Genomic DNA, 27,758 nt, shown 5'->3' on the forward strand with positions numbered 1-27,758 from the left:
GAAAAGACGGTCGACAATTTTCCGATTAAATATTACTTGCAGTCGAGTAAGAAGATAAATATTTTGGAAATGTTCGGTTAGATTCTCGTAAAATATACATAAAAATTTAGTTTATGAATCTTTAATTTTATTGATTGGCTTTAAAAAAACATTCAAGCACTTTAATCGAGATAGATTTTGGGTGAGTCCGGTAAAAAGAGCCTATTTCAGAGATCCGATTCCGAAGATCTTACATTAAATGTTTTTTTAAAACATCTGAAGTTACCGTGTTTATATAATATCGCATATATTACTGAAAATTTGAATTAATAAATCGGTTCCTATAGAATTACAAAATTTGATAATGCTATGTGCACTTTTGCAAAAAAAAAGAGAAAGAAAAGGTTAAATAATTATGAATGGAGTTACAAATTCAAAAGATAGATATCTTATATTAAATCCGGACGAAATGCCACACTATTGTAAAACTGTATCGATGTGTAACTTCATCGATGGTGTAACTTTCAGACTTCTCGATAAAATACATACAAATATATACTGGGCTAAAACACATCCTGAACAATTCTATTGCTATTTTTGTTTAAGTGCTAATTCGTGTCTAACATAATTTTATTTATTTTTTTATTGTTTCGCGTTAGTTCCAGTTAATCTTAAAAGAGATGAAACAAGAAATGACTAGAAATATAAATATTCAGTTCCTTTGGTCGTTGCAAGTTAAGCGAGTCGGGTGTGGCGTGTCTAACCGACAAGCTATGAACGGCTACGATATAGCATCACACAAATGTTACAAGAATGCAATCGTAAACACAGTATTGCGTAAAATGCACTAAATTAATAAAAATAACCGTTCTCTTACTTTTTTTTTTTTTTAATGATCAATGTTTTCATTTGAATTATAATCAGAGTATCTTTAAAATCGTGATTATTTAACTAAGGAGTTCATCTGCTTGAAATAAAGTTAAGATATTAATAACAATTCATTCATTCGTTATCAAAGAAATCGGTCTTAAACCGATTTAAAAATTTTAGGTGTGTTATTCAACAAAAACTACATTAGGAAAAATGGGATAAAAAAAACGACAAATCTTCTGGCTGGATTATCTGACATGACATCGACGAGTGTTCTGAATTATGAGAAAATGTACTCATGGAAAATAAGATTTCTGATACACCTTTAATTGCTTTAAAACAATTTTTTAATTAATTTACACGGGGTGTAAATAGTTAAGTTAAATTAATATAATCGAGGTTTACTGGTGCATTGGTTTATCGGTCAACATGAACTTTAAGATCAGCCTATATTTTTTTTTAAATTTGAAGAAGAATTGGAATATTATTTATATATATATATATATATTAGCCTTCCCGGAGCGGCTTCACCCGCACTAAATGAATACTTGCATTTTCCATCGCGGTCATGGAATGTTTAGCCGGTAAGGGTTTATTTCGCTTGCCCTTTCAATCTAGCCAGGTGGCTCTGCTCCCTGGACTTTTCTGAGTTTATTAAAATCATGTTTGTGAGAATAATAATGATAAATAAAAATTAAAATCTGCTCAATTTATAAAAACTATTGATTTATTGTAATTTCTTCAAAACAACACTTCGGTCAGTGCAGGACCCATTAATCGGTGTTTAAGATTTCCCGTCACGACTTTTCTCGCGAAATACATAATCAGAATTATAAACATAAATTACCATAACGATGTTACCAAATCTCATAAAGTTCGATTAAATAGCGGTGAAAATGTAAAAAAAAAATTGTTTTTTTTTATACCTTAAAATACTAAAATTCAAAAAACCCGAAAATATTTATCTGATGAGTATTTGCAAGCCCAAATCGAGAGTGAATATCTCGTTTAGTATTGCCGAAAATGGGTAAAATTTTTAATTACTGTTCGACATTTTTTTAATTATTTTCCACCCTCAAGATCGAATTTCAAAAAACCTAGAAATTGGTTTTTAGATATTCACATGAATATTACAAACACTAAAAATCAAGTTGATATCTTCATTTGTTACCGAGAAATTAAAAAAAAAGAATTAAATTTCATTATTATTCCATTTTAACCATTTAAAAAACGAAATTTCAAAAAAAAAAATCTTAGTGTGAACTTACACCGTAAAAAGAACGTGTATACAAATTTTCATCCATTTATCTTCAATATTTTTTGTTGGGCGTTGATTATTAATCACTCATAACATGTTCAATTATATATATATATATATATATATATATATATATATATATATATATAGATACACTGTAGTTTTCGACAAATATTTCTTAAAATCCTCTCGAAAATAAATTTTAAGAAAGAATCAAATCCTTGAATTAACAACCGGTCCTATAAAACAAAAACACATGGCTGTACAAAGTACATAGTTGGATACTACTTTTATAGATAACGTGTTCAAAAAAGGGAAAAATTGATAATAAGAGGGATAATTAGTTAGCGGGATAATTTTTTTTTTCTAATTGAAGGGAATATTTCCGCCCAATAAAAACGGACGTGACCGATTGAAATTATTTACATAGTAATACTTTAAATTTACTTTTCTGTATTTATAATGAACGTTTACTTTTATGAAGGCACGTTTGTACTATATTTAAATAAATATGTTTTATATTATTTCTTACCATTCTGCAATATATTTTTAAGACTACTTGTTTGTTCACTTGTTAATAATTTTTTTTTTACCCCTGCTCCCCTGAACCGGACGTACAATTAAGTAAAACTCGGCCCAGGGAAGCGTCCTTAAACTCTAAGAGGGCCTCCCTACCCACCGGCAGTTCGGCCACCCCCAGGTTGGATCTTTTCTCTCTTTGCCTGCCTCCAATCCCCAGGAGGGGGTAACCGAGCCCGACTATGTCGTTCCCCCCAGGAACCGCCTCGGTCTTAAATCGTGCCAGCCTCTAACCTCCAGGGAAGAGAACCAGGCCCGACTATGTCGTTCCCAGAACCCCATCCGACGGCCAGGTCTCGGCATTTTATTTCCTAGTCCTAGTAATCAATTTCTCAATCGATGTTAACAAAATTTGCTAGATTTTATTTTTCCGATCGTAAAAAAACATTAAAATTAAAAAATTTATTTACTCTAGTTTTTGTCCCCAAATTGAATTTTAATGAGTAGTTTGTAATATTTCTCCGACAAATTTATTTTCTGAATTTCATAACGTTGTCCGTTCTGATAAAATAGACGTGTTGACGGTTAAATAATTTAGGTATTCTTATTTGAAATTTTACTGAAAAGTTTTTATAATTCTGATAAATGATCCTGCCTGTTTCAAAGAACATTCATCGTACCTCTTTCTTATCCTCCCACCGATGGAATAATCGTTTTCCGCTATAGTATTTTTAATGGAAGAATCGTTCTCAATAGGATAGGTAGGTGTACTTTCCATAGTGACGCGTACATATTACATAACTGGTAGGGAGCAGTTGTCATAGCTACTTGGTGTAAGTGTTCCCAAAGTTGCTATATAGAAACTTTCTTTACACGAGAATAAAAGTGGGAATGATAAATATTTAATAATGATGGCAAGCTTAAGGTTTAATTAAGGGGCTTCAGAAGAAAACAGTACAGCTTGATTTTCTTACAGACGAATTCGATTTGAGGACTTTCATCTAATGAAACACCCAGACATTTCGTTTTGCAAACGACAGAAATATTACCGTTATCATTAATGGGAATTCAAGCCGTGTTAAACAAAATTTCGGCAATGTTATGTCTACCTGAAAAACATAATGCAAGAGTTTTATCCGTATTTAAAGTTAGATGATTACAATCCATCCAGTGAATAATTTTTTGAGTTGTTATCGTTCAGTTTTCAGTTCCTTTTAAATAAGTATCTTCAGATATAGATATAATTGTGACGTCTGCGACACTGTCACATAACTGTTACAATGAATGGTTAAATATTTTGAGGCAGGTCATTGATTATGCAACAAAAAAGCAAGAGACTGAGAACAGTCCCTGAGGCGCTCCAGGTTCTATATGTTGAACTGCGGACCTCAATTTCCGTGTGTATTATTATCAAAAGATTAAATTTGAACTACTAATCGGTCGGTAAGGTATGAATTTAACTATTTGTAAGCAGCTCCTGTAATACTATAGCTACTAATTTTTTCATTAGTAAAATGTAGAACTAAATTGAATGCTTAACTGAGATAGCGAAAAATTAAAAATGGATCTTTTCGTTATCTGCAGATAACAAATGGGAGTTAAGTAAAAACTTATAACTAGTTTATAAAAACTGGGAAATGGCTTTGTCAGTAGTCATTCTTTTCCTAAAACCGTGCTGAATTTAGGTTAATATGGTATGCTTTTCAAGAAAAGTTAAAAGTCGATTTTCACAATTTTCTTCATATACTTTAGAAAATATAGACGATAACGAAATTGGACTATAACTTGGTTAATCAAGTGTCGAACCTTTCTTAAGGACCTCTCCTTGTTAACAACAGAAATCTTAAGTCACGTAGAGAAAACTCCGTTGCTAAGATTCATTAATTAAATTTGTAAGGTGGAAAACAGTAGAACCTACAACATCTTTTAAAATACTATCTGGAATATCATCTATCCCGACGGAATATTTACTCTTTATATTTAAAATACAAGTTTTAACTTCCTGGGTATCGGCAGGATATAAAAATACCGATTAATCAACAAAACTATTCAAGGTGAATGACTTTATATGACACGGATCAATATTATTAATACTGGAAAAGAAATTTTAATAAAGGATGAGGTAACGGAAGTCGAGTCCTGCATTTTTTTGAAGTAATTTGACTTGCTTTTTTTCCAACCCGCTTTCACTTTTGATAACTGCCCAAATGGTTTTAGATTTATTGTTTGAATTAGATATGAAATTATCATACGATAAAATTAGGATTAATCTTTAACAGTACGGATAACTTTAGCGTAAATTCGTTTGTAGTTTTTCAAATAATTCTGTGGGTTCCATAAATTGTATTTAGGTATTTCACGGAGATTTCTTAGTGAATATCTAGATTTTATAATTGCTTTAGTAGTTTGTGAACATCGATTACTATCTTAATAGCTATAAAGATGAGTAGATTCTATTATCGATCAGATTATTTCTAGAGCGTTAAAAATCAAGGTTTGGAACAAATATTCTTTAATATGATTGCAATCGATTTCACGCATAACAATTTATAGAATGAGAATTAACTTTGATAGCTTGGACGATTAACGACTTAACTAGGTTAACGATTTATTTCATAGGGAAACAAAATTCCGACTAAGTTTCAATGAAATCGATGCAGCCTTAAAACGTAATGGTCGAATAAAATGATTGTGAAAGTTAAATTATAAGATCATTTCTTTGACTTATTGGAAATAACTGACAATTCAACAAAACTATGAAATTTAATAATTACTAGCTGATCCGGCAATGCTTTGCCATTGCTAGATTTGGTATAAGATTTAGTATATATATATGTAGATTATTTGAACACAAATGAAAATGATAAAACATTAAAAAAACTGAACATTACGGAACTTCACAAAATCTAACCTACAAAAAATATTTATTTTTACGTATCTAATATATATTCTGAATATGAGCATCGGACGATAAAAAAAATTTTTCGAAATATTTCGACCCCAGCGCCACCTAGCGGGTCCAAACTAATTCTGAAACCTTCGCGGGCACGGGCACAACTCACCAAAGTTTCAATGCAATCGGATGAATGGTATAGGAACGCATTCGTGACAAATTAACAAATATTCATATATATATATATATATATATATATATATATATATATATATGATTAGTAAAAAATTATATATATATATATATATATATATATATGATTAGTAAAAAACCTCAGTTATTCCTATTAACTAGGTTTTTTTATTAAAACAACCGTCCTAAACTAAATGAGAAAACCTTAATTAAATTTCGTCGTTCGATTAGATTTATTACTAAACTGGGACATGTAATCCCGGGGTGCGTTCCCTAGTCATTTCTGGAATGGAATATGGCATTCATATATTGACGTTTCGTCCTTCGGGAAATATTTACATGTATATGTTATTATTTATCCTTTTTTATTTTAAGAGTTGTACATTTTTTAACTCCGCTTGATTTATACGTTTATGAGTACGTCTTGCTCGATTAAAGTCGAAACAAATAATAAGACCTACTTTACTCGTTAATATGTAAGTTAGGGCAAAAACAGGAAGAAATAAAAGTAAAATTATGACTGTTAAAACCGTGGTCACGGTACCGCAAAAGTTATAATAAAGAAATTGCGGGTAAACACCTGTTTCAAAACAGCCGGGAGTTGTAACTGCAACGGGAAGGCAAAACTGCTTTGAAACGGACAAAGGCAATGTTGTTCTGCTGCATCTACAACAGTATATTGATAGCTGAACTCCATTACAGGTTGTACATAAATATCGTTAAAAACGATCGGAATTTGTAACTATACAAAGAAAGCAGTAAGCTTAAACCACTTTAAAAAAATTAGCGTAGTAGATCCTTGAACTTCCACTAGTTGAATTCAGGGCACCACCTTACGGACAACATTCTACATTTTATATATACACCCGCGCGCGCGCAAACTAGTATATATGTTCACAAATATATGAAAAATTTATTAAAAGATTCCAATTCACGAAACTTTAGCATAGAGCTAAAACTATGAATTAAATTAAAACTACTTAAAGCCTTCATAAAAGGACGAAACGCAAAGAAAAATATCTATTCTTGTAAAACTGCAGCTCTGAAAAGGCAACTGTTTCGATAAAATGGACAACAGTCTTTAAGGATACAATGAAACAGTTATTTATAATCTGCTTTATTAAATGGTTGTTCCTTCATCCAACTTACTTTCACGCTTCTTGATTAATTGTATAATCTAGTAATGAATTAATGTTTACATCTTTCAAAAATGTTTTGTATTATAATTTGAGATGCTGTAATTTGTAATTAACTGTTAGGAAAAAAACATAAATCCTATTCTGTTTTACATTATTTCATTAAGAACTCGTTTAACCAGAAATAAACGGATTACTTACGTGTAATAGTAATTCGGCAAAACACAGTTTATAGTATTTTCTGTTTACACAATGTTTAACAAGATTATTTTGCAGAACATATATTTAATGCGTATTTAAAATATGCACTTTCATCTTTACCGTAGTAAAACGTCGTTTCATTTGTTAAAAAATAATTATTATCTCCAGCTCTAGTAATCCTATTAAAATATTTTTCTTACTAGTAGCTGCAGAAATACGAGTGTGGATTTCCATTTTACAGCCTTATACATCTAGTACATTTCATTACGGCGACACTCATTCCTGTGGCAATATTCATAACTTATGTAATAATAAAATAATAACATTTTCATTTTGATTTTTGAATATTCTTTTTAGTAATTATTAAAAATTTCCGATGGAATTTTTACGTTCTATATCCATCTCGACTTTCTACTCTTTTCGTAACACCTTTTTATAAAATATTATGCTATTCACGGTGGGAAAATGTTATTCGTGTAATATGTAATCAGGAATAGTACCCGGCTTACACCTTCTACTTTAAAATTTTCCTTTTTCAATAATAATATAATATCCGACATATTTGTTTTAGAGTAGTAAAGCTGAATTTTCTGACTCATTTACACAAATATCCTCGTAAAATTTGTAAAACGACCGTGTTAAAAAACATTTAGACAAACACACAGCTGTTTCAAAGGGATAGCTTTTGGCAAACTTATGCAACAGACTTTTATCTTTGAAGACGGGGAATTTGTGTGTATACATTTTAATGTTTGTTTTTAATAATTACTTTTTTTAGTAAGAAGGCCTGTGCGACAAGACATCGGTCGCAGAAAATTTGCTTTCATGCTGCAATAGTGCACGTGTGCAATATTTTATTTATTACTTTTTGTAGTTTTCCGCTGCTGCCTATACCGCTTTGCTAATTCTGTAATTATTTCTTTTTCTTAGATAACATGACATACTAGATTTTATAGCAACATAAAAAAGGAAGATATGAAGAATTTAAAAAGTCTACCGAGACAGATTACATCGAGAAGTTTGTATATAATAATAAACGTATATTTAAAAATCATTGTGTAATTTGTTTAAATAGATTACTTATTTTTAAGAAAAATTAAAAAATTATTTTACCTACGTTATACTCATAGATTTATGACACTTCCTCCAATATAATGATGCGTCAGCAAGATTTTCCGGGTCTGCTCTCCCCACTCTACAACCAAACGTAACCTGTAGACTGCTCCTTCCCTTGCTCTGTCAAGCCGGTTGGTAGTTTTAATGAGTTCTCTTTGCTCATATATTCGGTTCATCTTCTGGTAAATGGAGCCTAAGAACCTTTCTTATACATTTAAATATAAAATGATTGACGAATGATCTTTATTTATAACAAAGTATATAACTGATTTTATCTTTAAAAATACAGATCGAATTAGCATTTTGAGTTAATCGTTTTCAAAATAAGTATAAACAGGTCAAAGTATTAAAAATCATTTATTCAATATATTTCAATCTTTCCTGCGAATTTATTAGCAGGATGAAATATTTCATTATTAACTAACGCCAACGACTTTTTATATCGCACGAATAAATATGGATGAGATGTTGAAAGCGACCTCTATCATAGGGCCTAAACATAAATAGCCCGTTAATGAAGCCCCGTTCGGATCGACGAACGAAGCGAAAATTGAAATATTCTGTAGATTATAATATTTATTTAAATATGTCTTATTAAAATTAATTTATTTCTTAATTTAAATTTCTTATTTTCATACTTAGAAAACATTTTTAGACAAATCAGTTTATTTATTTGAAAAAAAACTTATGTTTATCTTTTTGTTTAGTGTTTTTTAAAAATATTTTTTACGTAGGTAAGCTCTTCTAAGAAATAATAAAACATATTGTATTTTATAAAGCATAATGATATCAAAATATTTGTTATTAACTATTTAAATTAGGACATACATTCTGTTAGGAAAACTAAAAGATGGTATAAATCCGGAAAATAATTTATCAGAATTGCATCATTTAAAAATTTTCATTTTACAGTTCTTTATACAATTAGTATTATTATCTGATTTTCTTTCAGAGTAAGATTGACTGGAAGGACCACATTTCGGCAGTTACACTGCAAGAAATATGGCTGTGTTATCAGTATTGTCCGCTGATCATCCGCTTTCACTATATACTTTGCCACCAGTATTAAAACGGTTGTATTATTCCATGGTGTATACCTAATCGATCAAAGTGTCCTTTAAGACTTTGGAATTTCCCCCGCTGGTCCAATTATAATCGGAACTATAATGACAATGTGTGTGGTCCACATATTATTGATCTAATCTGCCAATAGTGTACATTTTTCCGTCCGTTTCCTTTTTACTATGATTGATGGACAACGAGACACCAACATCGACAACAAACACAACTTTTTTTAGAATTATCCACGTATACAATGCCTGGTCTATTATGTACTATTCTATCACTATCGTACGGTTCCAGTAGATCTTGAAATTATCTGTTTCAATATTATATTCCGACTTGTATATATAATAACACTGGCATGAATCGAACAAATTGAGATCACGAAGCATTTGCCGGTGCACTGTTCTCGCGATATATGTTACCTCCTAGTGTACTCCTTAGGCACCAGTACTGAACATGCACTCAAAATATGTTATATTTTTCTGAATACTGTTCACACATCCGACATTTATATGCGCTAATATCCGGCCTTTTAAAATATACTTCCTATAATTTCTACTAGGCACCACCTGATCTTAAATTGCGAGCATAAATCCTACCGTTTCCGGGAATATTTCACCCTTATGCAGCCACCATTATGAGACAAGGTCATCAATATCAGCATTTTTCAGGACAGCAGGAAAGCTGTCCTGAAAAATCGTGTGGAGTTCTTTAGTTTTCCAACTGGAAATTCTCAGATCAGAGGTGACAATTCTGCTTTCGGATCAAAACCGATATTCTTCAAATTGAGAGACGTAAATGCATTTTCACCTTTCTCTACAGCATCATGCAGAATGCTATCCTTAGCCTTTTTGCAGAAATACCGCGATTCGCTCGCCTGTGACTGGTATAGATTATTCACATCCAGGATACCATGTCCATTAATTCTTCTCGGCATATAAAATCTCTCCATCGAGCTCAAAGGATGGTATGTTCTACCCTTCGTACACAATGTCCTAACCAAGCGATTCACTGCATTTGACTCGGTTTCCGTCCGCAAAATAATTCCTAAGCTACATATTATCAAGTGGATCGCGTAGGAGTTCAACGCCTTAAATTTGTTACGGGCGCTCAGTTTAGTTTTAATAATAATATTATTATCATTATTATTATAAAACTAAATTAGTTTAGAATACAAAGGTCGTGGATCTGATTCCAAGTATATAACTTTCTACTTCGACTAATTATACGGATAAAAGTCTTGTGTTAATGTTTTAAAACAACTGAAGAAAGAAAGAACTGTGTATTTTTAACTAAAATATAATACACACTTATCGGTATAATATTTCAAAATTATTCTACGGAAAACTCACAGTAAGTGAAATCAAAACTACAGAACTTAAGCAGACCTAATCCGGTAAGAATTTTATACTTTTTCTGTTCGATGTATGTCGGTCTTTTCGAATAATTTGTTCCTTAATAATCTGGTTCGCAGTCGTGTTAATTTATCAGAGGGTTAATTTCATTTCCCATCAATTCTTTTCTGATCTGTCAACAAAGGATTTCATCTCATCGTTAAAATTTTACATAGATTGAAATTGAAGGAATGCATTCTTTTTTGGCAACTTTATGTCAGTGTAAAATCCTACCAAATATTTCTATAGTTTACCCTATAGTTTTCTATAGTTTCTATAGTTTAGATAACTATACATATTTGAAAGCGCTTGCTCAATTATTTCAATATTTAAGAACTGATGAGTACTGCATAGCGATAGTTGTACTATAGTATGAATATATATGTAGAAAGATATGCAGAATGTTTGTCGGGAAATAAACTGAAGGACTTGATTTTATTTTATTTTTAAGCGAGACGGTGAAGAAAGTTAATAAATTAAGACCAAACACGTATCACATACAGGACAGAAAAAATGAAAAGTTAAATGATATATCGCACTGATACACGATCTAGATTTTTTACACAGATATATAAATATTTCACATTTAATTAATATTTCGTTTTGTCTATGATAGTATGAGGAGAATCATTCAAAAAGCGTCCACCGAATTTATCTAATTTTCAAAAATGTTGAAATCACCTCGGTTCTTCAAGATTAATAAATTAATCAAGTTAAAAATTCTGTACATTTGGATTTATGTTCGCTATGTTTGGGTTTAAATCTCAAGAACGATTTGACTAGCGACTATTAAATTCGATGCGGTAACTTGATTATATGAGGATCGATTCTGGTAAGTTGATTGAAAAAAATTCGATTAAGGGTGGGCTGGTGATATATTTAGGAAGAAAAAATATGTATAAGGAAGTTAGACTCACGTATTTTACTCGTGAGTATTTTTAAACTTATAAAAGATAATCGCATTAGAAATATGTATATATATTTTTTAAATTATTTTAATGAAGAAATATAAAACTTCAATTATCCTCCTTACAAACAGTTGCTTTTTTTTTAATTTTTATAACTTTTGACTATTAACCTTTGATATTTTTAACTCGAGATCTTTATTTTTCCTTTCTTTGTAAGTAGACATAAGAATGGCAACAATTTTCAACTTTTAAATACTCCCCTAACTTTTACTCCTCAAATCTATTGAAAAGAAACTTCTTTTTAAAGTTTTCTAAAATAGTCGATATCAGAATGGGAATAGTTTGAAATCTGTATAGCAAGGATACTGAGTAAATTTTTAAAACTATTAAGTATTTTCCAAACGGCCCTAAATGTTATTATTTAACGTATGTTTCAAGATGTATCGTAAATTATTTGGTTAAATTTTAAGCTTTGTATAAATGCCGGGAAAGTTAGTCAAAATCGTTGTAAGTTTTTTAAAAACGTGTATGGAATCTATTAGCTACTAATATCAAAAAATACTTCTCTTACGAAATTATTTTCTTCTTGTGACAGAAGGGTATTTTTTACTTTAAAAAAAGAAGAGTCTGAAACATTTGATATACTTGTCCAATGTTATTTTTCTAAATCAGATACGGTTTCTTTTGAGTTACGAGTTGAACAACGATTCTTAATTTACACATTAAGCCGTATTTGATTACAATTAGACGAAAATGTTTGTACATGCGCTTATCCTTCAATATTTGTTAATTATATACAAAACATTTTTGTTAACTTGTGTAAGTTTTTCAAATTTTTAGTTATAAAAAAACTATAATATTTCTTATCATTACTTCTTCTTTAATGCTTTTTAAAAAACCTATTCGTTTGCGCATCGCGCAAAAGGCGTGTATCTTTTTTGAGCGTTAACTCAATTTTATTTGTTTTCATTAAATTATCACGTAATTTTTATCGCTATGTTAGTTTCCAGTTTTCCATGTTTGAATTTTTTTTTTTTTAACTGTGTTATATTGCAGTTTAGACTAATTCTAAATAAAATTTATGTCATGATCTAATCAATAAGTAAAAAACCACTCGCTACAGTCTGTGTAACGAAAAAAGCGTCTAGGTATGAGGCTATGTTGATTTTTTAAAAAGCCGTGATAAAAAATCCTGTTATATTCCAAAGTAAAATTTTTCTCATCATTTTATTAAAAACGTTTTTAATTAAGAAACATATGATTTATACATAATATAAAACCGTTTATTTTTACGCCTTTTTCAGTATGAGACTTCCAAGCTCTGTAATCTCGATAAATATTTATACTTTCCTGTCATCACAGCTCTAGAGGTATGCTGAAAGAAGGAAAATATGGTAATCAGTAAAATCATAAGGTACGGGTTTTTTCAATTCTCGACATTTCATGACCCGGCAATCCCAAAAAAAGAAGAAGAAGTGGGGAGTAATGATCGTACGAAAGTACATATGTACTTTCGTACGATCATTAACCATTGGTGTGTTTGAAGCTTAATAACCTTTAACTAGATAAATCGATTTTGATGAAATGTTTAAAGAAACTCGTGTATACGGGGCAATATGTTGGTAAAATTTTGGGATCAATATTCCAGGGGGTGAAGTAGATAGTTCTTTGGGGTCAATCTTCTCAAAATATTGCAAACATGACCCCATTTTATATTAAGCTCAGTAGGTGCCTGCTTCCTATCTTACCATCTTTAAAAATATTTTCCCCGAAAACTTCCCCTCCCCAAAAATTGATAAAGCCAACTTTTTATTTATCGCATATTTTTTAACCGAATTTTTTTAATACCTTCCTAGGCCTAGTAGCAGTGCAAGTAACCCAAAAGAATACTTTGAGTGCAATAATGTGGATGGAGAAGCCGATCAAAGTTAAAAATTATCCATTTCTTAACTTTTTTTGTTTATTTTCATTAATTATTATTTTTCCACGAAATAAAAATAAACAACCAATACCAGGGATGTATTATAACTTTGTTGTCAGCTTTTTTTAAAAATGTATTGTGAATATAATAATGAAACTACGATAGGAATGCATGTGTATTTAATACGTAGTAAATAAAAATAAGATATTTATTTTTACCTCATCAGTTTCAAGTTGAATCCCCTAACATTTCAGCAATGTTAGGCCTTTAAAAAAAACTGGAATCTTTTTTCACATTAAAAAAACAAATTTTCACCGTTACGAGCGATATTAAAACAGAAAAAAAAACATATTGTCTGTAAAATTAAATCAATTTTATCGAGAAAAATTACTAGAAAATAAACGTTTTTTTAAAAAGAAACTCCAAGCTTCTTATTTAAATGAAGTTTATTTTAATAAGGTAAAAAATAGGTTATACTTTTGCACAGAATAATATTTATTTTTATGGAGTTTTCTTTTCTACAAAATTATTACTTCTCACACTCAAGTGTTTTCTTTCGTTAACTGAACTACAGAAACAAATATTTTTCATCCATATGGTTCTGCGACGAAGTAATATAATATCTTATACGAATTCGCTGTCTACTTATGTACCTTTATTAAATTTAAAATGAGTTTTATTTTAATAAATGTAAATTTTATTAATTCATAAAGTAATAATTTATTTCGCGTTGTTTTTGAGCATATTTCTACGATTTTCCGCTTTACTCTTCAAATACTGCGTACTTCTCGGCTGCACTGCTGTATTTATAAAATTTTAGCAATATGAACGTTATAAACCACCGCATAGGTGTATTCCTTTTAGGAATAATTTTAATAACTATATAATGTACGCTGTAAAATAAGAATTAATTATTTTAATTAGCTATTGTTGTAGAATAGTGTTATTTTATTGTATCTACTGTTTACTCGGCGTACATTAATAAGCTTCAGGAAACACCAATATTCACGTACATGTAGTGTTATTAGGTTTGAATTCAGCAGACTAGTCGCACACAGCTAAACTCACAGCGGGTACAATAAACTAAATTTCTGATAATATATGAAGTTTCATGAACGGTCGAGGTGACGAAATTACATACCCTCCAACTGTCTACATCTTTCCGGTACGTACGTATAGTTACAGGCAACAGAGTCTACCGTGTACAGATCTCACCAAATAGTTGTCACAAACCACTATTAGATCCTCTCGAATCACTTCGATAGCAGACGAAACGAAAACATTGATGGATACGATGTATTCATAAAGAAAAAATTTATTTGTGTTTGGATCAACCCGTTCTTTTGTTTCCAAGCGCACGGAATCGTTTGATGAATAACTTTATTTTTTTGGAACTTGATTAGACGGTTTACACTAGCAACGTGTTGAATTCTTTCTTCTATAAGCCGCTGTTCATAAATCAATAACTAACTCGATGAACTTAAAATCCAACGATTTTATCTATTGACAAAAGCTCGGATGGATAAAAAATTCCAAATACGATTAGTTTTCATTGTTACGTTAACTATCGTGCCAAAATTTCCACATCCAAACAAATATAGAAATCTGACAACTGTGGGTTATTTTAGATGCACGGCTTACATAAAAAACTTAATTTAAAATATTTATCATTTTATTTAAATATAATTTTTTTCGTTTTGTTTTTAATTCAATGATTCTAACTGTAGCGCGCGCGCATACCGTATTTAATTCGCGCGGATGTGGCGGTACTAGCGGCGATGTTGGCACTAACTAAACTAATGTAATTTTGCAACTTATGTGAAACAAATTTCGCTTATACGGTCAGACTGGTGTAGCCGCGAGGCTTAAAGTATCAGGTACCGAGTTGATCGGGCGATCGAGTTCAAGAAGTTAATTTTTTACATTTTAAATATCATTCATTTGTTTAATTTTACCGCTTACCTGAAACATCACAACATAGCAGACGAATACAAGAGCGTTTTTTGGGGTAGGGGTGCGATTTTGCAAAATAGTTGTTTTTTAATCGTTAACAAATGTTCCTAAGAAAAATATGAACTTAATTAGGCGAAATCTTCAGATACTGAAGGTGACTTTGCTATACAGCCTCACCGCCTTGTCCTTTTAAGTTGAAAATTTTATGGAATTAGTGCCGCATATATAGAAGTAATCTGACCAAGTTTGGTCAAAATCGTTCCAGTTGTTCTGGTGGTACAAGGCGATTTAGATGCCGATGCCGAACACACACACACATACGAACATTAACATCCGGAAAATTTCTGTCCGGCTTTTTGGGTTCCTTAGGTGTCGAAACGTCAGGATCCGATGAAAACCGCATATGCCTAAATCGGACCGACTAAAATACTTTCCCTTTTAGAGCTATAGCTCTACCCAGACGGGAAAGTAAAAAATTCATCATTCTATACGATTTCGTACGATCACATGCAAACAGCCACGTGAACCTTTGAATATATTTATTAATGCACGCTATCGTGATTTGTTAGGTAAAACTTTAGAATTTTTTAAATAATAACCGGTTCTTGCGTTATAAAACTAACGTTAAATACATAAAAACGATTAGGAAAATTTAAAATTAAATCGGTATTGGAAAACGTCTTAACTCATTGTTGTAATCTATTATAATAAACAGTGTTAAACTATATGATTTTACTCTTCAACGTGTAAAATTAACAACTAAGTATTCATGTTGCAAAAAAAAGAAAATTATCGTTCTAATTCATATAAATTATACAAATTACTAGCTGCATACCCGGCTTCGCCCTAGTCCTCCATCCTCTGTATTACAGATATTTCTACGAATTCACAAAGAAGTCTTGTTAAACCGGGCTTAGAAAAGTATTTTACACCGTAATTACGATATAGTGTAATATAATAAGTATAATATAAATATTATCATGATTACGATAAACGTAATAAGTACTTCTTACATAAGAAATATTTTATGCGAGGTATTAGATCAACCGGTCCAGTATTTTTTTGAAATTTGAAGCACCCCCTCCTTAATTATGTGGCCCAGAGAGCTTAATGGATTCGAAATGTAGGAATCAACAAGAAAGTCGTACGGCGTACTTACACCGAAAATATGAGCCGTGAAGCTTCGAATTTTGAATTCCCCTCTTTTTTTAGGCGGCTGGAAACATTAAAAAACTTTTAACGGGATAAAAACCAATCCAGGATCAAGATGACGCCTCTATTTTGTGAGTTACGTCAAATTCGGTTGGCAGTTCAGTTGTGATGCTCTAACAGACAGAAAATCAATCTATTAATATAGATGTATAATATAACTTATGCGAGTTTATATGCGTTTATAATTAGTAAAATAGAACAGAAAGGAGAAACGCTCAAGAACCGCACTATATTCCACAAGTGAAAAAGATATATGTATATATTCACAGATAAAACTTATCTGTGGACGGTACAGTACAAATGAAAATTTAAGTGCAGTAGAGTGTATTTTGGATAGTCCAAAGCTAAGCCGATCTATATTTTATTTTTTTATCAAACAGTAAAAAATAGTTTTTATTGTACGGTAGATACACAGTTTAAATGGATTTTAAAATAACGATGGTTTTAAAGCCGTTTTAAACCCGTTTAAATAGTTTTTAAAAGTATTACGTTTTTTAAACAATTTTTGTGTTTATTTGTTTTTAATTATTTCCCTTTATTTTATATACTCTGATTATTTTTTAATAATTGAAACGGGCAATCTAATTTTAAATTGTCGGTTTTCGCAAACAGTCCTTGAGCTTTTATCGTTGCTGTCTTAGTTCAATAATAGCCTTCCTTACCTCTTTCTTTGTATAAATTCCCAAAAACTCAAACCAAAAACCGACCGTAAACGTTATAAAAAATTATTTAATATAATTTACGTGACGACACTATCAAATATGAGAAATTATTCATGGTTAAAGAGGTACCTTCAAATTTTTATAGTATCTTCATTCCATGAAAGATAGATTATTTCATTTACGTGACTTAATCTTCCTTTTTACACGGTTTCGATCATTCTTCTTTCTTTTTTCTATAAACTCATTTTTTATCTTTAGAATTTCAAAAAAATATTTCTTTAAACTTCTGGTTAATCAAGAAAGAGTTATTGACATTTTTTTCATTTAATCAATCAAAGTTATGTTAGCACGATACTAAAATCGCTGTATCTATCGAAACGGTTCAGTCGAGTCCCAAAACAGAAAACTATGACAAATCGATTTACGGTTTGGAATAGTACTAACTGGTCACGCACGCGCAATAGCAAAGACTTCAATAACCTGTGAAACGCCACGCAGATACCAGCTTACAAATTTCATTTACACTGGTCGGCGATATATGGTAACTATTCTATATATCTCGTAGGTTAACGATTAATACATTCAATAACAACAAAATATAAAAAATGAAGCTGAGAACACAGTTTTAGGACTTTCCCGTCACGCGGCTTTTTTCTGATGCACAGCTTACACACACAACTCAATTTAAAATATTTATCATTTTTTAAATTCAATATTTTTTGTTTATTTAATTCAATTATTCTAACTAAAACGCACTCGATACCGTATTTTCATTTGCGCGGGTGTGGCGGTACTAGTGGCCACTTTAAATAAATTTTGACACTTTAAATATTATTCATTTATTTAATTCTACCGCCCACCGGTGACGTCACAACATAGCAGACGACTATAGCAGTAGTCCGGCCGCTAAGTGCGATCTGGGATGTGTAAGGGGGGTGGCTTGGTTAAGACCCCATTTTGATGGGGAACAAATTTGTGGATCCAACGAGATGCTAAAAGAAAAACTGCATCGAAAAAGATCCACTGTACTGCCTTCTACAACGTTTTAAAATTATTACTACTTTTTGGAGTGGAGGTGCAATTTAGCAAAAAGATTTTTACACAAAAGATGTTTTTTTTTAATAATTTTTCACAAAAATATTTAAAAAAAATGCAACGAAAATCACCCCTTGTACTGGCTTTTATAACTCTTCAAAATTAAAACTATTTTTAGGGATCGGGGTGAAATTTAGCAAAAAATGTTTTTACAAAAGTTGTTTACTTTTTAATATTCATAAAATTATCAAATAAAATATAACCTTAATTATGCAAAATCTGGAGATAAATTCGTTTTTTCCCTGTAACTCCCACCCCTTGACCTTTTGAATTGCAAATGTTGTAGCATCAATGCCCCATTTATAGAATTAATCTGACCAAATTTGGGGGAAATCGGTCAAGTAATTCCGGATATATAAGGCGATTTACACTCCGACATACATACGTACGCACATTTTGTCGCGGAAATTTCGATGCAATTTTTCGATTTTCTGGGGTCCTTAGAAGTCAGTTCGTCAAGATTCGGTGAAAATCGGATATGCCCAATTTTGACCGATCACCATACTTTCCCTTCTACATAGCTGCTTTATAGACGGGAAAGTAAAAGAAGTGAGATAAAAATCATACTCTAAAAATTAAGTGTATGTGATATTTATATAAACATCAGATTTAAATAAAACATAAAAAATCAATGCAGAAGTGCCATAAATAAAAAAAATTGACACTATAAATATTCATAAAATTAATAAAAAGGTATTTATCAATTGGGAAGAAAAATATTTACTTTCAGATTTTGTTGTCTCTGGCACTCTTTTCACTTTTAATTATATCTTAGATTATGGTTAAGAAAACGTCTTCAATGTATGTCTTGATTATAAATAACAAAACAAAAAAAAACAAAAAAAAACAATTGCAGTTTTATACATATTTTATAAAATATAGATTTAAAGAATAACTGAAGGAAAAAATGTTGAACTGCTGACGACATAAACACTACCTTATAAATCTACATTTCCGATATAAATGCAATCGCTGCAGCTTCTTTTATTATTAAATTTATAAATAATTTTTATTTACTTCTTTCGTAGAGGTGAATTTTTATTGATTTTTTATTTAGATAACAAGGTGACCGACCGATTATCCTCTAGATGCCAGTCGGTTACCAAAATGAAATTAACGCACGTAAGTTTTCGTTTATTTTTTAAAACTTTTTATAGAATCTAAAAAAGATATTAATTAAAATAAAATTAAATCACGAACTAAATTAAATCACGAACAAAATAAATTATTAAACCTTTGGGTTTGAATAAAAATAAACTTTTACACGAATATAATATTTTTCTCAATTAATCGTATGCGGGAGCACATAACTAAAAACGTATTTGCCGAGGGAAATTTATTTACAATGGTTTTTAACTTAATACATTTAACTGTTAATCCAGAACGTTTAGATACTCATCGAGTTTACTTTATCCGAATGTAGCTTTACCCCGTAAATTAAAATTTTAAAAATCTAAAACGGTGACATAGCGGTAAGATATTGCGGTTATGAGGAACCGGATATAAAAATTGTAGCCCCGATTACGAAAATATTTTAGCCCATTAACTTTGAGTAAACAGCACCTGTGCAATTTTATTGAAAAAATTCCGTATTTCTCGGACTGTGATCAGCAGGGTAAGCCTTGGTACGCCTACAAGTAATAAACGATGTTTATAAATGAGCCGCTTCTATTTAAAACGTCACAAAAATTACTGTAGAATTTAAATTTATCGGTATTTTTGGAGGGAACTCATTTGTAAACTCATTTTGATGTCTATTTTAATATATTTTTAAAATAGTTTTGTACCGATGAATGACTCATATGATAATCCGTAAGTGACATGCCCGGTTCAGTTATTTTTTTTTTGGTTGGGATTCATTACTAAACCGCGGAAGGCAACTAAATAAAGCTGGACAAATTATATTATATGTTCCCCCGAAAGTTTTTAATTCGAATCTCAACGACAAAATAACCGGAAGACAAAATCGAGAATTGTTAAAATTTAACCGGTACGGTTAGACCTCGATCTCCCGATTATTTACACGAAAAAGCGATCCTTCAGTCCCATCGATGCTCAAAGCATATAATTTTATAATTAACTACAGAATAAAACCAGAAAAAAATGAAACTCTATTTTGTAAACACGTCTGAGTTTTTCAAAGATAAATATTTTTCTGTTATGGACATTTTTTAACGAAAAGAGCTAATCTCTGTTTAGGCTGTTTGCGCTTTAATATTTTATGCCGTTATCACACAACGAGTGATTTTCGTTGAAAAGTTTAATTTATCCGTTACTTCTAACAAAAAACAAAATATAAACAAAATTTATTAACAAATTTTTATTATAAACAAAATTTTACAGCCTGTAAAATGTTCCATCAAATATATCCACTAACAACAAATGTAGTTTCGGTTAGGAATAAGATTTTTAAGTTATCTTTTCAATTAAAGGTTTCTTAGTTATATTTTTTCGCGGTCGCTATTTAGATATGGAAATTACGCTGTATAGAGAGGAAGAGAGTCTATAAAAGACCTGCACGTGGAATATTTTATTAAGTCGTACTTTCTTAAATTGTTTTATTATTTTACCGAGAGTAAGAAAACGAAAAATATTTTCGAAAATCATCCTAGGAGATAAACGGAATTCAAAACTATGTTATAGAAAAACAGGTCCAATCTTTTATTTCATGTAATTTTTGGTTAAAATCCATCTTAAAAGAATTTTTTTAAAACCGGTTTGTCTAGGCTAGAATGAAGTTTTCGGACAGAATTTCATATTGCAATTTGTGAAACACATTCTATTTTAACAATTATTTTAATGAATCCTAAACTAAAAAATGTAAAAAGTTATCAATTCACCAAGAAATATGTCGCTCAAAATAACGAAAACGTTTAGACCACACTTTATGGAATTATTATGGATCAGTTACTATACTCTATCAAAATGTATACTGGATGATTACATATAAAATATCCAGGAGTTTTCTTCAGAGATAAGGAGCCCCAAATAAAATTCTAAATTAAGGTTATCATCCTTGATAAGGTTTATCGTACCTGATAAAATATAACTTAAAACTTAAACGTTCAACAAACTGAAACCTAAACAAATAGATTAGATTTGTTACGTTAAAAGGTCTGTACTATAGATCCATGAACGTAGATCTACTGTGTGTGTGTGTGTGTGTGTGTGTGTGTGTGACTTTTGGTTCCAGCTACATCTATGAGGGTTAAAATAATATGGGGTTGTTCCATTATTCTTTTTAGAGCTTTATATATGCTTCAATTAGGAGTAAAAATTTACTCACTCGAAGACACAGATTTCACACACGTACGCATATATACAACCACGCGCGTGCGCGTGTATTTGTGTATGTGTGTGCGCGCGCACACACACACACACAAAGTAACTATTTCATCTCACAAATAACTAATTTCTTAATTTTTTAATGATTTTTTTTAAAATCAAAATGGAATGATTTATTTTACTATTAAAATCACCGAAAACTTGTTAATTTATAGAAAATTATTGTTAAGGATCCATACTGTTAGTAAAAATGTTTAAGTTTACAGGCTGTGCTTCTTTATCAAAATTTTAAATATTAAGCAAATTTTTTTTCACCGACAAATCACAAAAGTAAACCGTAAAATACTCGTAGTACTTTACGGGCGGTTATTAATTAATATGTAGGTCTAAATAATATCATATTGAATATTATTAATATTATAAGGGGACAAAATTTTAGAAATTACGTATAAAAGCGATGATCTCGCTTTCTGTAAAGAAGCTATGAGGTCAATTTAGCGCTTAATTCCAACTCTACTTGTAGAAATAATCATTTGTAGTAGCAGATCATCCTATTAGGTGATCGTAATCGAGTTGCGGTAGATATAATTATCATTAGTAATAACTTTTCAGTTTTCCTGTTCCGATAACTTTACGCAAGAAAAGAGCGAACTATAAAAGATTCTTGCACAGTTCTCCTCGAGAAAACCGATTATTTATTTTGTTTCCTTTTCAAAAAGTATCGACTAATTCTAATCAAAAATTTAAAAAAGAAAAAGTTTGAACTCTAGGCGCAAGCATCAAGTTTCAACTCGTTCACTGTTGTAACTCGTTGCAAAAGCGCGAATGAAAAATTCAACATTACGCGGCAAAATAACCCTTAGATAAAAACACATACCCGGTTATCATGACCCTGAGTAGGTAACGCTACATGAATATGCCGAACGATATCTCTAACAGATAAAGAAACGTCAACGTTTCAACTTGTTGCATCGTATCGAACCGCGCTTCTAACTTCCTCAGCTCAAATCTTTTCGACCTTAAATTGAGCGTAACTCAAGAACGACTCGACCGATCTTCATCGAATTTTCACACGCACGACTTCAGATAGACTACTACAGTATGTTTCAATTTCGATGAAATTGATCGAGTAGTTTTGGAGACTTTCGAGTAGTAAACGTTTATACGTCGGCCTGTAAATAAATATATAAGGAAACCACAATTTAAGCGAATAGTATTTTAAACTGCTCATACCTCAAAACGTGAAGAAAATTCATTTCCACTCTCCGCTCCCACCGAGCGACAGAAAGTAATACCGTACTTTTCGTCGAAAAGTCGGTAAAATAGATAACTATATCTAAAATAAGTAGCGAAAAGAATCACAAGGTCGGTGGAGGTAAACTCAAGTTTATCATTGACGATTCAATACACTATAGGTTATTAAAATTTTTAAAATACATTAAAAGTACAGTGATATATCTACAATTATTATTATTAAAACATCCCGAATCATAGGCAATTTTAATTAATTACAGTGTCTTTTAAAAAGCTAAACGTATCGTGGATGGAGATTTCTTTTCGATAAATTTCTACCTAATCCTAAAATCAGTCTCGGAATCCGGAACCAAAGGACCTCCTTATTTTTCTGAATAGGAATTTAAAAAAAATTGAATATAAAAGTAATAATAATCAATACGCAGAAAATAATCGTTATAATTTTTTTTTCGAATTTATTCTGGCGTCCAGTTATATGATAAAATGTTTTCTCAATCTTTCCTTTCTCTGTTTACCCGCGCTTATCGATCATATTTCACTTTATTTCATACTTTTCCTTAAAGAATGTACTAAGTAGGATACTTTTTTACATAGAGTATGAGTATACAGAAGAAAGAGGGTAAACTTAAAATAAAAAGAAAACAAAATTTTATTATTATAAGCAAAAGGAATTTTAAAATAGACTCGGCAGTTAGGTGTATTCTAAAACTAGCTGTTAATAACGCACTGAATTCTTTGTTTCCACGACAGAATCTTCAAAAGAAAAAAAAATCTTTAAAATGTTACCTTCCTATTGGAAGATAAGATTTTTACTACTCATTTTACTCATTTTTTACTACAAACATTATAAAACTATCGAATACGATTTAATAAATCGTACAGAGTTTCTTGTTTTTAGCGTATGATTTTTTTTTCTTTTTTATATTGAATGTGGAAGCCGCATATTAAGACATCAAGTTTTAGGTAATTTCGTAATGGAGGGATGTGAAGAGGGTAAGGACTGTAAAGGAAAAACAAGATTGGAATATATAAAACAGATAACCGAAGATATAGGATGTAGTAAATATATTAAGGTTAAATCATTAGCTCGGGACGAAGCAGAATGCAGCAACACACCGCCCAAATGATTGATGACCCCCAGAATTATTTATAAATACACTGCTGAAATAAAATTCACCGTTAATAATCTGCATGAGGTAAAATATAGCGATAAAGAATAAGCGAGAACCGCTTCGTTTTCCATTATAATAAATATTTTAAACGACTATGTCAAGAGATACTTCGATTATTTTTTAATTTAATTATCTATTTTATAAATGGAAGCAGACAGGGTTTTATCCTAAGTTTATTATTTAACTCGTATAACAATAAACAAATATATTAAAAAAGGCAAAGACAACAGTGAAGTAAAAATAAAAACGTTTTTCACTGACGGAAGAAGAAAACTGTTGGTAATAATATTCATTATTAGTATTATTATTACTACAGTCAAAATAATATAATTGATATAAACGACCGCGCATCTAGATAATTTCACTATATGACAAGCATTTTAAAATTTCTAATTTTCATTAATTGTTAAAACAATTAATTCAAGCACAAGAATAACATACCCGATTTAAGATCTCCCCAAGAAACACCGATAAGATTAGAAATTTACGTCTGAAGAAATTAACGCGTTCAATTGTAGAAATACGAATACAGAATTATCTCTTCGACTGTAAGCAAGGATAAACAGGTTAAAATAAAATAAAAGATAAAACGAATCGATAAAAGTATTCGAAACAAAGTACAACTGTTTATCACAAAAACCTCATAAAACCTTCACGGATACGACCTTGAAAACTTTTGTCGCTATTAGTCGATAGCGTAGTAGGACAAAACTCTAAAACTAACGAAAATAAATGCAAAACATACATTTTTTTGTTGTACCTTTACTATTTTACGATTGTACTTTTAAAATAATCTTTAAAGTAGGTGCAAAATATTGCAAGACAAATAGAAACGAAGCTTGTACAAGAAAGCGAAGCCTTCTGACAAGGACGCAAAACACATTTTCAAGATAAATCCAAAAATTTTAAGTTTTTTTTTTCAATTTTATCAACTTCTGAGAAACAGTAAAACCTACTTAAATATTTTTTAACAAGAAATTCTCAATCGTAAAAAGTTTTGTTTTCAGTTTTGATAAGTTGCAGATATTCGTTTGTAAACATTGGCGTTATACACTAATGATCCGACATACATCCATGATTGTTATCTTTTACATGAAAATAAAAAAAAAGATTAAATCATTTTACCTGAAAATAAAATTACTACTAAAAAGTTTCATTTTATTTACGACTCATAAATTCGTTTATTACTACGGTTTTGGTGTAAAAGCTTAAAAGAAAAGAATATAAAACTTAAAAGAAAATTAGATCGATCCATTTGAACTGAAGGAAGGAAATGGGAAATGTAAGGAATGCAATTTCTCCTATCTTATAAAAAAAAAAAAAAAAAAAAAAAAAAAAAAAAAAAAAAAAAACAGTATGTAATCCTAATATAAATTCTTGTTTCAGTCCTAATTAAACGCTAATTTATAAAATAATGTTCAAAAATTTCAAAAGCAACATAGTTTGTTTTTAATTCATTTTATAGGAAGAAAATCTAAATGAGTAAGAGAGAAAGGCGAAGTCTGAAAAAAATTTAAACAAAACCACAGTTTATTTCCAGGAAAACAATATCTATAAAATAAAAAGCGAACAGTAAAACTAGAAATAAAATTCCAGTTAAAATTAATCAAATCCCAAATATAAACTAACAACTATACCAGCCGCACTATACCACGTGCCAATGAGTTAATAACTTGCTTCATAATAATAAAAAAAGTCGGCCTTATTTTACCACCCCTCCTCACACCAACAGTTTTACCTTAAATTACGCAATTTAATTTTTTTTTGTTTCGGCCAACTATTCACCACGTTTAACACTTTTAGCATTCATTTCTTTTCTTCCTTTCTTGACAATACTTTTCAGTTATCTGAGTGGTCTTTTTCCTTAATTCTTCTGTTACTACTCTTTTCTTTTATTTTACAGCATCTTCTTTGTAGAAAACCCTCCTTTCCGGGATTTATTTTTATTTTTTCTCGTTTAATGCCCGTTCTGTAAGTCCAGAATTTATATTTCTGCTTTGTTTTAGTATTTTTTAATTTTATCACAATAAACACTTTTAGTTTTTCTTTTTATGTAATAAAGGAACGCTTTAATTTTATTACCGAATTTTTCTTCAAAAACATTTTGTAATGTAAGATATCCTTTTTGATACTTCTTAAATCTAACTCTACACCTACATAAAACGCGCAAAACATTTCTTATGTATTGATGACCGGCTAATAACGTTTCTCATTTCCCTCTATCAATTTGAGCATTTTGAGATAATGGTGATTTTTAAAGTAGCAGCAATGTCAGTCAAGAACGCCATTTTTTTTCAATTTGAGTAACCGGTTTATTTTCAAACGTTGTTAAATAATTAAAAATAACCACGATTAATCGACTGAAATTAAAAAAGTAATAACTCTTTTAAAATAATACCTACACTAGCCGCTACAGAAAGAAGGATAACAGTAACGGTCAAGTAATTATATGGCATGCATAGCTGTTATTGTGATCACATCTTCGTAAAATCACAATGATTTAATAAAATATCTGTTAAGAAAAGTGGTCGGGGAATAAAACTGATCGATTATCTTTAACTTTTTACAGAATTTAAAGTTACATTTCAAACGCATCCGCAATAATATAAACGACTGATATAATGTAAAATTTGGATGTTGGGAACTGACTTTATTAATATAAAGATCACACTAAAAGGTAAATTTATGTTAACTCTTAAACTTGAAAGTGTAATAAAATGTTAAACGGGGTTTACCTGATCACCATTTACGATAAACAATAATATTAAAAAATGAATAAAAATCAATCGAAATTTTGTGGTCTTACGTGATATTATTCTGCGTACCTTAAAACCGGGCGGTTTAACAACACCTGCACCGTTTCAGAATGTACGATCCTGAATAAAAGAATGGATAGTTAGCTAAATTACTGACAGCCGAGACTACATTCAATAAATTTGTTCCATCAATTTCCGAAGTTACACCGTACCGGACGAAGTTTTGTTTTGGTTGTATAAAGATGTTTGTAAGAGTTTAGAGGTTAATGAACATAACAGTCGATAAAACTTAATAAAATAAATTAAAAGGCTTACATAAGAATGAATAATTACAAAAAGAAGACATTTATTTTTTTAAACTAAAACGTGGGTAAACTTAATGACGTAAATTTATTGTGTCGTAATTTTTATTGTAAGATTTGTCACGGAAGAGTAAATGAGGGACAAATATATAAATAACATGTTAAAGGTACAACTTCCACGTAACAGTTTTCAAAGATTAGACGCAAAGTTTTACCGAATTTAAATTTTTTTAATTTTTTCTTGAAAACCCCATCCTGATAGAAGAAATGAAAAAAAACGTTTTCATAAAACAGAACTGTAGCGTAAAATACAAATATAAGATTTCAAAGATGGATATTTAATTTAAAGAAACGATAAGCTAGAAAAGTTAAATAAATTTCAGTTTAATGTTTCACAAGTTTTTGGCTATCAAAATGTTCATGAAACCTTCAAAGGAAGGATTTGTGTAGTATAAATTATTATAACGCAAGATTAAATCTATTATATATACTTAAACAGACAATATAACGTAGGATAGATTTCGTTCTGAATAATATATATCCCGTGATTCTAACACCGGCCTAAACACTTTTCCTAGAGAGAACGTATAATTTATACGACAGGGGGCAATTTAC

General features: G+C 30.4%; 1 protein-coding gene across 8 annotated transcripts in view; it reads left to right on the forward strand.

The window, feature by feature from the left end:
* Shal (Potassium voltage-gated channel protein Shal) overlaps nt 1–27,758 on the forward strand; it is a 303,578-nt gene that overhangs the window by 187,736 nt on the left and 88,084 nt on the right. For 2 of the 8 annotated variants that reach the window (XR_012756116.1, XR_012756117.1), the window contains one exon: nt 7,979–8,066. The exons of the other annotated variants lie outside the window; for them this stretch is intronic. The gene's annotated coding sequence lies outside the window, so the exon portion shown is untranslated. The remainder of the gene's footprint in view (nt 1–7,978; nt 8,067–27,758) is intronic. 8 annotated transcript variants of the gene reach the window in all.

The sequence above is a fragment of the Lycorma delicatula genome, chromosome 4 (assembly GCF_047948215.1).
Source record: "Lycorma delicatula isolate Av1 chromosome 4, ASM4794821v1, whole genome shotgun sequence".
Lineage (NCBI taxonomy): Eukaryota > Metazoa > Arthropoda > Insecta > Hemiptera > Fulgoridae > Lycorma > Lycorma delicatula.